This window comes from Poromitra crassiceps (assembly GCF_964638095.1).
Source record: "Poromitra crassiceps genome assembly, chromosome: 1".
Lineage (NCBI taxonomy): Eukaryota > Metazoa > Chordata > Actinopteri > Beryciformes > Melamphaidae > Poromitra > Poromitra crassiceps.
The window spans coordinates 39,701,859-39,715,492 of NC_139623.1; the positions used below are offsets into that span (position 1 = coordinate 39,701,859).

Sequence of the window (13,634 nt, forward strand, 5' to 3'; positions counted from 1 at the left end):
GTCAGGGGGATCTGACCGGAGACTAAAAGGCTGGAGGTCTAGGTGGGGCACTGCAAAACTCTGGAGCCCATTTGTCGATTCATCTTGTCAATGTCAATGTTAATAAATTATAAATAAATATTAAATGAAAATGAAAATCTACCCTGAAAGAATTTGTACATCCTGGACAGTTTAATCAATATTAGCAAACATGAACAACTCCCACACAAGCGCCCATGCAGTCAGTGTTAAATTCATTGGGCAGCTCAGTGTCTCCTGATCACATGAAAGATTCAAGTCTTGGTCACTGAGGTAAAGTATATTCAGACTAGCTGACGTTCAACTCGTCAATACTGTTCTAAATTGAATAATATTTCCGTTTTGTTTATTTTCCGGTAGAGAGGCCAGTAACGTATTCCAGTTCTCCTTTTCGCTCTCCATAACTCATCCTGATTCTCACACACACACAGTCCATACTAGTCAAATATATACCAATGTGCACACAAATGTATTACGTGTCTGCAAGCTACTAAAGCCATTATAATCTGAAGGTGCAGGATTGATCAACATGTACTGTATTTTCCTGAGATCAAATAAGTTTTGGTGTAACAGCAAAGCCGTGGTCTTAATTGACCCAGTTATGAGTGTTCTTTCTTTTCTGTTTCTTCTTTTTAAGTCACCAGGCTTGACGCCTTTTCTACTTTGTTGTTAACAAGCTCTGTTAATTGCCAATTTGCCATAGCAACCAGGGCAAATATAGGCGACTGTGACAGACAGGCGATCCCCTGCTTTGCCTACTAAATTTGGTAGTTGTAAAACAATTATATCAACGAGCAACGGATTGTCAAAACAAATTTGACCATCGATGAAAAACGTGACTTGGATGTAACAAGCAAGCTATCAATTGATATATCAACATCCCCCTAACGCAACAGCTCCGCTAGGCCCGGAATGTGCCGGGACATTTCCTTCGGCGGCTGGCCGAGCAGGGCATCCCTTACCGCGGCCGCCGTAACGTTACACCCCGGGGTCCACCCGCTATGCCGACATTATGTTTAGGCGTGGGGGTGGGAGAGGTGCTAGTTAGCTAACTTCTCAAATGCTTGTGACTAATAGCCTGGCCTCTCCTAGCAAAGGCTACACGGACCAAACAAAAATGAGGACTTTTAGAAGTCAGCAAGTTGGACTAACGTTACAAGTTCTGAACATGTGTGCCTTCGTCATTCCAGCTATTATGTTCATTATGTTAGATGAAAGGCAGCTGTGCTAAGCTATATATAGCAAGCGCTAACGTTATTTAGCGCTTCCTAGCACAGCAGGTTGGTTCGCAGTACAACCGATGCTGGAATGAGACACATATTTTCAGAACTTACCACTTCAGTCCTACATCCTTGCTCACTTCCAAGTCGTCTCCTTGCTTTTGCGGTCCTGAATACGTTGAGAATAGAGAGGCAAAGTGGAAGGTCACTTCCTGCTTCAGCACTGTACCAGAGATTTTCATCCGCCATTTATTTTCCCATAGACATTTCGTAAAATGCTTATAAAATAGTTTTACTTCGTCGAACCAAACGGTTCAGCTAACGATATAATCGGGAGAGACCATAGAACATTTCACTCGGACCAAAATAAAAAACAACATCGAAAAAATATTTTCTTTAAACCCGCATTTCTTTTACATTTTGGTCCCAGTGAAATGTTATGCGATCTCTCCTGTTTCTAAATATATCTGTTAGGGCTGTCAATCTCCCTCTATAATCAAATTCGAATTTCAGTGCTTTATACATTTTAATATTCGAATTATATTCGAATATTTTAATTAATTTTTAATTGAATTTAAAAAAAAAATTTTTTTTTTTTTTTTGTCTGAGTGAATTGTTGTCTTCTCTTATGTTGTGTTCTGATTCTAAATATAGCTGAATCTTTGGGTTTGACCAAGTAAAACTTTTTCTAAGCATTTTACCAAATGTAGATGGAAAAGTGAATGGTGGATGAATATTCAAAATAATATTAGGCTTATCACAAATAGTCCAGCAATGATGTTTATTTAAGAAAACATGTTCCTTGTACAATGTACATACATTCATTGCATTAGAAAATAGGTCAGATAACCAGAGCTTAGTTAATATTCATCAGTGATGTATTGGTGCTGTCTGAAATGCTAAAATAAAATAATTGATAATAAAAAAAGACACAGCCTTTGTTTGAGCTCCTTATCAATAAACAAATAAGTAAACTTTGCCAAAACAACAATGAGCCATGAACAACAAAAAAAATCAGTCACGTATTGCACTTAAGAGCTATAGGTTTACATTCAGTATAGCAGCTTCAACAGTCAACTTCAGTTAACAATGAATGAACATACGGTACATTTTAAGAGCTACAGGTAGGTTTACATCAGTATAGCAGCTTCAACAGTCAACTTCAGTTAACACTCTTTTCTTCAAGTATGTTGTCAGAACTTGTCACTGTTCTAGTGTTCTAAAAAAAAAAAAAAAAAAAAAAAAAAAAATTTAATAAAAAAATATTCGTTTTTAAAAAATAATAATAATCGAATTTCGTTCATAATTATTAAATTCGAATAATATTCGAATATCAAAATTCGTTTCAACAGCCCTAATATCTGTACCATTTGGTTTGAACCAGTAAAACTATTTTTATAAGCATTTTACGGAATGTCTGGGAAAATAAATGGCGGATGAAAATCTACAGTGTTGAAGCCGGACGTAGAGGCGGTCACTTTGCCTCTATTCCATGAGACTACTGGTGTGTGCACGAGCCAGTCTGACAGCCATGTTGGCAAGGCAACAAGTCCTACCTGACGTCACCTAGACCAGTGGCTCTCGCACAAATCCCGTACTATCTCGTACACGAGATTTCATGGGGGGGAGGGGGGGTTCATGGGGGTAACATTTAAACACTTTCACCTATTTATTTGAAGCTTAGCCCATGTTTAATATGACCATCCAAGATTGTAACAACATATATATGATACAAAATTAAGGAATGCATAATATGGCCCCTTTAAAGGACACTCTCACAGAAATGAATGCATATCCCAAAGGGATTTGGTGGCCATTGCATTTCATGATATTGTTTTGAGTTGGAATTCATGGTTAAGATGCTGAGGAGAGGTCATTTCTATTACCCTCTGTGGAATAATGCTACAGTTAAAATCAGACTGGCTCAACTCAAAAGACACAGTCTTGGCTTTTATAATCAAACTGCTGAAAATAGAAATTGAATTTGCCTTGAGTATAATCATATCTCAACTCACAGCATATTCAATAAGAGAGGTAATGCGCTGTTGTCGGAGGACAAAAAAGTCCCTTAATTACATTAAGGCGATTCCAGGGCAGACGCACAGGCGTACGCGCACGCGCACACACACACACACACACACACACACACACACACACACACACACATACACAGGCGCCATTCTGCAAGCAAGCATACACACATGGATACACACAGTACAGATACATACACACACACACACACACAGCTTATTGCGTTCAGTCACTGTCTATAAACCCTGTTCACAAACATGGCTGACGTACGTACTTGTTTGCTCTTAGAAGGCTATAGATTGGTTCTCACTGTACTGTAGCAAAGCAATGTGTTGTCACTGACACATCTTTCTGTTTCTGTTGTCAGGTGACGGCTCGACTGGAGAAAAGGATTTAATCGAGGGTCACAAATTGCTAAGTGGCTAACCAAGGTTAAGTGTCATTTCTGTGCTGTTAGCATTTTGTTTTCTTCTTGTTTTTTGTTTTTGTTTTTTTACAGTCTAAGAAAACTGACTTGGGACTGAAGCAAAGTTGACTCGGTCCTACTTCTGATGAGAATCAATCTATACCCTATAGATGAAAATGAAGTACAGTACGTCATCCGTGTTTGTGCATGCAAACGCACACAAGTACACACACACACACACACACACACACACACACACACACACACACACACACACACACACACACACACACACACACGCCTCTTTATTCTGTAATGTGCTACTGTTGTGTCAGCTAGAATTAGCTAGACATATTCTCTGTGAAGCCCTCTGAGACATGCTTGTGAATTAGGGCTATATAAATAAACTTGACTTGACTTGACACACACACACACACACACACACACACACACACACACACACACACACACACACACACACACACACACTCAAAAGTGTTGACTACTCTCCCATCATAATTAAGAATAGGGAATCTGCAAGAGAAAGGGGAGGGTGGACATGCAGGTACTGTAACTATGGTGGAGGAGGTTGCTTTAACACTCATTTCCTTTCCGTCCAGTTGACTAATTGTTTTGTGTGTCTCGGCAAAGCATCTGTGGGAAATGCAAAACAGCCCGGCTCCCCTGTGACCTTGTTGTTCATGTCAAGGTCGGGGACGATTACCAGATCGTTTGTATTCTCCGAGCACGGGAGATTAAACGCTTAGCCGCACCGTCCAGCAGCAGGCGCCGTCCCACCGGTGGCTGCTGCTGACTTCTCCTTCTTCTTCTTCCTCTTTCTCCTCATCAGTCTCTCTCTCTCCCTCTCTCCCACTCTCTCTCTCCCTCTCATTCCCCCACTCTCTCTCCCCCTCCTCCCTCCCTCGGCGTTTCCCCATTCAGCTGGCAGAAAAGAGCAACAGCGGCTCAAACAACAGCAACAAAAGCCACGTTCACAATACATAAGATGTCTGACATTTAGCTAAGCCGCGGCAGATGCACATCCTCACAGCGAGCCCTTTCTCTGGCTCTCTCTAGGACCATGTTGGCTTGTTAAGAGTCCTATGCTAATCCTGCTGTCTAAGCTGCAACACAATGCTTCTAATGGCTCTTACAAATTGGGCAGCTCCACCATGCAGAGACACCGCCAGGCTGACCATCCTATATCCTTCCACTCTTATTCTGCTTTTTTATTGAGCCTTCTTACTCGCCGTGACCTCCCTCGCTCTGTGTGTGTGTGTGTGTGTGTGTCTCTCTCTCTCTCTCCCTCTGTTTTCTGTCTATCTCTTTCTTAGCACTGCTCTCCTGTTGCTGAGCTGCTGGGCTTCAGGGAAATTGAGAGCGGGTATGATTGTCCACCATAATAATCAGAGATTTTCAGGACGTGTTTCGCAATGAACATCGTCAACAGTCGTGCGAGCCCATGAGGGATTTGTAGTGTTAAAACCATTTTCGCCTTATCTTTATGACATTTTTATACATACGAATAGATGCGCCCCCCCCCCCCCCCCCCCCATTTAATTTCCTTTTTTGCAAGCCTAAGTGGATAAGGGATAAGGGGGTAACTGGAGGCAAAGCACGTCTCTCCGCGTGAGTGACGGCCATTTAATTTGTTTGGAGAAGCTGCGGCACTTGAGGTTGGCTGTATCAGCGCGATGGAGCCGGCGGTAATAAACCCAACAGAGAGGCATGCCATCTGCATGCAAGTAGTCGCCTAAGCATTGTACGGTATACTTCCAACACACACACTCCAACAGACACATGTGTGTTCACACATGCGCACACACACACACACACACACACACACACACACACACACACACACACTCTCTCGCTCTCTCTCTCAGAGCCAGTTTATATGTCAGTACCCTCTGGAGGCAAAGTACTTAAGGACAAACCTTCGCTATATTTGGTTACCAAAATACGCCTGAATATATTTATACCTGGGGCTATAGACTCCCAACCTCGTTTCAATCCCGTTAACATTTAAAGGCAAAACAAACTGATTTATTTGTTATTTCAGTGGGCTCCACAGATAGACACTCCACAGAGACGGAGGAACGCTGCCTCTTACTAATTAGACTGGAAGAACATTGGCCGTGCCGCGGACGTGCTGCCTGCAGCACACGGCCATGTAAGAAACGGCCTTGTCCACCGAAACACAGGGTGCAGCCACAAACCCTTCAGGAGATCAGGAAGTTACATTTACAGATAGAAAGTATACTCCCCCCCCCCCCCCCCCAGCAGATAGCTTTAGTTAGACGTGACAGAACCCCTACACACATCCTTGTGCCGCTTTTAATTTCTCTTGTGTACATAATATTGTGTAGTTGTGTAGTGAGTGTGTGAATGTAAGGTACATGTAGTGTGTGTGTGTGTGTGTGTGTGTGTGTGTGTGTGTGTGTGTGTGTGTGTCTGTGTGTGTAAGGTGCATGTAGTTTGTCCTGTGTGTGTGTGTGTGTGTGTGTGTGTTTTGTACCCCACGGAAAGCCCAGTCACGTCTGCTGATCCTACAGATCATTGTATTTGCTGTGAAGCAGCTGTAGATAATTACATTCAGAAACGCGCCGTCAAACAGCGTCTCCCCAGCGCCGCCCAAAGTGCTTCTGACACGCACACTGAGCCAGAATAGCAATGGACAACAGCTGAGCAGCCCATGGCCTCATATGGGAGAACAGATAACTGTCCGTTTGCTGCATACTACCCAAAATAGTGTCAACTGGAGTACACATAGCCAGTCAACTGGAGTACAGATAGCCAGAGGAGGTGGAATATAGTGCTACTCCACTTACTTGGATATTGGAGGCCATATTTGTTAGGGGTGTCAAAAATAATCGATTATAAGATGCATCGCGATGCAGACGTGCACGATTCTGCATCGATACACAAATGTCAAAAATCGATTATAAAAAAATAAAAATAAAAATAATAATAATAATAATAATCGAATAAAATATAATGGAAGTACATGCAGTTGTTTATTTGGATCATAATACAATGCAATTCCAAATGCACTTTTATTTTAAAAGTAGCCACACAGTGAGAAAAAGAAAGTGAGAAAAAATAAATCATGTATTGGGGAAAAAAGTGATGCATCGATTGAAGATGCATCGAGATGCATCGATAATCGTAATCGAATCGAAGCTCTCTGAATCGTAATCGAATCGAATCATGAGGCCAGTGAAGATTCACAGCCCTAATATTTGTTTCTTAGCACTGCTTTTGAGAGTGTTTGATCATTTTTTTAAGACAAACCGTAGAAAGTCCAAGCCACTGTTTTGAATTTTGGAAGTAACATCTTGATTTTCAAAATGTCTCTCTCCATGACTTTTCTCTGTTGACAGATTTTTCTAAAATGACGCTAGGAAATAGGGATGTCGAAAATCATAATTTTTCTTGACCGACAACCGACCCTCATTAGCCGACAATTGTCGGTTAACCGAGAAGATTAAAATGCGCTATTTGACTGTCTGTGCCCCATTAAACCATTACCACAACAAATGCTTGATTTTTTTTCATTATAAAGCGTTTATTTTTACATCTACAAGCAGAAAAAAACACAATAACAAAACGAGAAGACAAGTTGAATCCTCCAGCCATCTAAACAAAAACATTCCTCAGATAGGCTATGATAGGAGCTGCACGCATTGCAGAAGGGGGAAATACGGAGGGAAAAAACCCATACTCACGCTCACAATTCTTAAATGAATTATCTTACTGCATGTGTCGTAAATAGTCTAATAAAACCAGCAGAAACTAATTTTAAAAGCTCAGAACGAAACGTGTCGCTAATTGAACGAATTTCCACTTTGAATAGCACATCACGACACCGCCCCAAGCCTTCACGCTGCAGGGCGCACTGACGAAGCGCTTATTGCTCTCTCCTCCTTCTGACATTCTCACTAATTCAACAGTGGTTTACCTGCTTTTGAGATCTGCAAAAAATAGTTTGCTTCTCTCTCCACGCTTCTCCCTCTCTCTCTTTATCTGCGACGAGGGCTGTAGGTGGCTATTATGCTCTCGGTGTGTCGGGCTGCACGACATGACGAGTGCAGCAAGTCCGCACGCTGACAGCTGTCAGCATTGCGGGACTCGGGAGGATGAACAAATGAAGCAGTCTGTCCAAACTTTTTACCGATCTAATATGAGATGCAGAGAAATAATTATATATTAATAGCCGATGTGTTTAGAAGAGCATTCTCACTCTTGCTGTAATCGTTGTGGGATTATTACACCTGAGAGACAGACAGACCCGGAGAGAACTCAATTTACGGTAAAAGTGTGGATTCCTCAGTGAATCGATGTAGAAGACGCAGCTTGTTTTGAAACACATCATTGAAAGTAACCTCATGGTTTCATGACAGCGGCTGGAACACAGAAGGAGCATGACTGACTGGCTCGTTGTAGTCTGCACAGGGCAGGGCGTCTTCTCCCGTCTGGTCAAAGCAGAGAGGAGGCGGGGGTGTGGCGCATGTGTGGAGCTGAGTTTATCACAGAGCACATCAGCACATCTCGCACGCGGGGGGAGAGGCGGACAGTGAGAGAGACAGTCAGTGCTGACAATGCACACTGCTTTTGCATTTGGAAAAGCCTTTCTCTAAATGAATGTTGTTCTGGCAGTGGCAGGAGCTTTTAATTCCTATATAATGCTGCTACAGTAACTACTTAGGCTACGTTAACATTGTTGCTTACCGCGAAGGAGGGAAAAAAAACACCATATTGGCAACACGTTGTATGCCAATTTAATATGCAAATTAACCGTTTGACCGACATGCTTAACCGACCAATGACGTTGTCGGCGGTTAAACGGTTAACGGTTAACCGTCGACATCCCTACTAGGAAATAGTAGTTAGTTATAGCACGACGCACAAGTTACCCCTTTCAGTTGATGGCCTCATCTTCGACCCTCAAAATGCATTGGCCTTTCTAGTGAAAAGACCAGTGAGTAGAAAGATAAAATTAAAATGTACTGAATCTGCACTAAAATTGTCATTCTGGATGGAATTAAATTAAATTATTCATACATTCACATGCCCTCAAATTCAGAGACTTGGTGGACTTTCAAACGGCACAATTCATGTACAAAATCCAAAACAAAGAGCTCCCAGAATGCATCCAGAGGTTGTTCAGAACCAGAGAAAGCACTTATAATCTAAGAGGAATCTGCATGTTTACAACTACAAGAACAAAAACCAGAACAAATGCAATGCAAAGATGTATAACAGTTAAAGGAGTTAATCTATGGAATGGACTAGAAAATGAAATAAAAATGTGTAAAACAATCTACAAATTTAAAAAAATGTTAAAAAATCAGATTATTAACAGATATAAAACTCAAGATTGATATTTATATTATATTACATTATTATATTTAAACATATAATTCATAGATATATAGAATATATATATATATATATATACATATAGAATATATAATATATAATATATACATATAGAATATATATATACATTCATAGATATATAGAAACCTAGTTTGTGTATTTGACTCTAAGTACAATTCTTGTGTATATAGAATACCTGTATTTTGCTTAGTACTCATTGTTATTGTTATTATCATTACTATCAATATTATCAATATTATATATCAAGAAAAAAGAAAATAATGATAGTAATAATAATAATAATAATAATTAAAAAAAAAAAAAAAAAAAAAAAAAAAAAAAAAAATGTAAAAAGGGTAGGCGCTATAAGCGTTTGCTTCAGCCTACTCCTTTTCGGTCTTTTCAGGCTTGTATAACACCCAACCAGCAATCACTGTTTGTTCTCTTATTTTGTTTTCTTGCTTTTCTTTAATCACAACTGTATTGAGCTGTACTTGTGAAATTGACCGAAATAAACTAAACTAAACTAAACTAAACTAAACTAATTTGTAGCTAGATTCAGGATTATTCTTTGCATTACTTTTTTTTTTTTTATGATTTATTTATGGGATTTTTCAAGTTTACACAAACAAAACACATACATCACAACAAAACACACATAACTTCACAGTTACAGCAAAACAACAATACAGAGAGAAAAGTAAATAAATATCAAATAAGATAAACAAGGGGGGGGGTAGACAGAATTAAAGATAGAAAGAGGTCAGTAAAGTAGCTTATACAGAGGTCAGATACTGTATATCGGGGTCAGACAAGATCAAAAGGGACCAGAGGTTCATCAGTCCGGAGCTGGCGGGATAATTTGGATGCCCTTTATATATTCTGAAAAAGGCTGCCAGATTTTATAGTACTTGTGCAGAGAGCCTCGTATGGTGTGCTTAATTTTCTCCAGTTGCATAAAATGCAACACGTCCCCCACCCACCGAGAATGAGTGGGAGCGTAGGGACCCTTCCAATTCATTAGAATTGATCGCCTCGCTAGAAGAGTTAGGAAAGCCACAAAATCCAAGAAGTATTTGGGCAAAATCCCAGCTGGCAGGACTCCAAACAGTGCAGTAATTGGGGATGGCACAATGGGCACCGAAGTGACCTTAGACAAAGTATCAAACACAGCTTCCCAATAGGAAGAGAGAGAGGGACACAGCCAAAACATATGACAAAGATCTGCAGGAGCTTGCCGACATTTATCACACGTGGGATCAATGTCAGGAAAAATCCTCGCCAGCTTACATTTGGACCAGTGCACCCTATTGACCACCTTACATTGCAACACCCCATGTCTGGCACATAAAGAAGAGTGGTGAACTCTGTAGAGAATCTCCTCCCAGGTCTCATGATCTAATTCTTCTCCCAATTCCTGTGACCAAATTGTACATAATGCGAGGGATTCGGGGGACTGTAGCATGGATATCTCATTATATAAACGTGTAATGACACCTTTTTGAATTGGATCTTGTTGTAAAAGCAAATCAATGGGAGAAACAGAAGGAATGGCAGGAAACCCTGAAAAATGCTTGCGGACAAAACCACGAACTTGCAGGTACCTGAAGAAATGGGCTTTTGGAAGCTCATATATATTTACCAAATCATTAAACGAAGCGAATATGCCATCTACATATAAATCGCTGATTGTGGAAATTCCCTGACTATGCCACAGATTGTAGGCCTTGTCTAGTACAGAGGGAGGGAAAAGCGGGTTGGCACGGACAGGGGATGACAGGGGGGGGGAGGTGAGCCCATGATGACGTGCAAATTGGTGCCAGATTTTGATACTGTTCTTCACCATAATATTCTTAATAAATTTGGCTAATGGTGGCAGGGAAGGTGAGCACAAGAGAGCCGCCAATGAGGCTGGAGCGCAGGAAGCGGATTCCATACATAGCCACGCAGGAGTGGGATCCATATCATCCATATTCTGCCAATGTAGGATGGAGCGCAAATTGGCTGCCCAAAAATACTGTTGGAAGTTGGGTAAAGCCATTCCCCCTGAGAGTTTGGGTCTCTGCAGTACTTGTTTTCGAATTCTTGGGTTCCTACCCCCCCAAATAAAATGCAAAATCCTGCCATCCAACTTACGGAAAAAAGACTTTACAATAAAAATGGGAATACATTGAAAAAGGTACAAGAACCTAGGAAGCACATTCATCTTAACACAATTTATCCGCCCAGCCAAAGACAGGGGGAGAAGTGACCATCGTTGGAAGTCCTGAGTGAGACGGGCTAGTAGAGGGGCAAAATTATTTTTAAATAAATCCTTAAAACTATTAGTTACACAAATTCCAAGATAGGTGAATTTTTTATGAGAAATTTTAAACGGCAATCTACTGAAATTCAGGGTCTTAGCTGAAGAGTTAACCGGCATGAGTTCGCTTTTGTTTAGATTTAACTTGTACCCAGAGATTTGACCAAAACTTCCAAGGATGGTAAGCACATGAGGGATGGATTTATCAGGGTCGGATACATACAACAGCAAATCATCAGCGTAAAGAGACACCTTTTGCTCCACTCCACCTCTCATGATACCCGCAAACTCACTAGATCTCAGTGCTATAGCTAATACTTCCACCGCTATCGCGAACAATAAAGGAGATAATGGGCATCCCTGTCTTGTGCCCCTGCAGAGGGGGAAGTAATCTGAATAGTTGTTATTGGTGCGTACACATGCTGTTGGTAGGGTGTACAACAACCTAATCCAAGTTATAAACTTCTCACCAAACCCAAATCCTCTCAGTGTTTCGAAAAGGTAACCCCACTCCACTCTGTCAAACGCTTTTTCCGCGTCCAATGACAAGACTACCTCTGGTGTTTTAGAAGAGGAGGGATTATATAGTACATTAAATAAGCGTCTGATGTTATAATAAGAAGATCTGTTCTTAATGAACCCAGTTTGGTCTATGGATATAATTGAGGGGAGTATATGTTCTAATCGCCGAGCCAGCACCTTTGCCAGCAACTTAACATCGCATCCCAGTAAGGAAATGGGACGATAACTGCCACATTGAAGAGGATCCTTGTCCTTTTTAAGTATCAGGGAGATAAAAGCTTGGCGCAGTGTAGCAGGCAATAGACCAGATTCAAACGATTCACTATACATGTTGAGCAGGAGTGGGGTTAGCTTCGCGGAGAAGGCCTTATAAAACTCGACCGGAAAGCCATCCGGACCCGGACACTTTCCGCTCTGCATAGACCTCAGGGCAAGACTAATCTCGTCAACCGTAAAAGGCTGTTCTAAGGCAGACGCCTGCTCAGAGTCAATGGTAGGAATGTTTAGCGATTGAAAAAATGAACTGTATAACGATGGATCAGACGATTGTTCAGATGTATAAAGGGAGCTATAGAAATCCTTGAATTGGTTATTGATTAATTCTTGGTCAATTGTTGTACCAGTTGGTGTGTTAATTTGAGTGATTAAGTGAGACGCAGACATCTGACGAAGCTGATGAGCGAGCAGTTTGCCGGGTTTGTCTCCGAATTCATAAAAAGTGTGTCGAGATCTTTGAAGCATTTCCGCTGCTTGCTTAGATGCCAAGATGTTAAAGTCGGCTTTAGCAGTGAGAAGCTTTGTATAGAGGTCTGGGCTTGGTGAGGAAGAATACTGGATTTCGAGTTCAGAAATTAACGTGGAAAGTTCCGCTTTCCCCTCTGCAGCCTTTTTCCTCTGATACGCAGTGTAAGAAATGATCACCCCCCTCAGGTATGCCTTGCAGGACTCCCAGACCACAGAGGCAGTCACATCTGGCGTAATATTAAAAGAGATGAAAAAATCTATTTGCGCACTCACAAAATCAACAAATGCTGGATCTGAGAGCCATAAATTGTTAAAACGCCAAGGAGATCGCTGCATGAAGCCACCTGAGAGAGAGAGGTCAACCGAAACAGCTGCGTGATCGGAAATGACAATAGGGCCATATGAGCATTGTTGAACCGAGGGGAGGAGTCTATGGTCCAACAAGAAAAAATCAATTCGTGAGAAAGATTTATGGACAGGGGAAAAGAAAGAATACTGTTTAACATTGGGGTTCAACAATCGCCATGGGTCTGAAACAGCATATTGATCCATAAATGTATGAATGACCTTGGCAGATTTGGAGAGAGCAGGGGTATTAGTGGAGGAACGATCCAGACATGGATTAAGACAACAATTGAAACCGCCGCCCAAAATTAACTGGTGTGTTCCAAGATCTGGTATAGAAAACAAAAGCTTCTTATAGAAATCATCATTGTCCCAATTCGGACCATAGACATTCACCAAGGTGAGACAGTTCTTGTTAATCTTGCCCGATACTATAATAAAGTTGCCAAGGGGGTCGGCTATGACCTTGGAGACGGAGAGTGGCACTGACTTGTGCACTAGAATTGCAGCCCCCCGTGATTTGCTTGTAAATGTTGAATGATATAACTGGCCCACCCAGCTCTTTCTAATTCTAAGATGGTCTTCCAGTTTGAGGTGGGTCTCCTGAAGGAATGCAATTCTAGTGCCCAAATCCTTGAGATATGAGAGGACCTTATTATGCTTT

The 13,634-nt window shown here is 41.3% G+C and overlaps 1 protein-coding gene across 1 annotated transcript in view; it reads right to left on the reverse strand.

Moving 5' to 3' along the window:
* The window catches only part of fstl4 (follistatin-like 4), a gene marked incomplete at both ends in the record, with an annotated part of 526,243 nt that overhangs the window by 293,414 nt on the left and 219,195 nt on the right, over positions 1-13,634 (reverse strand).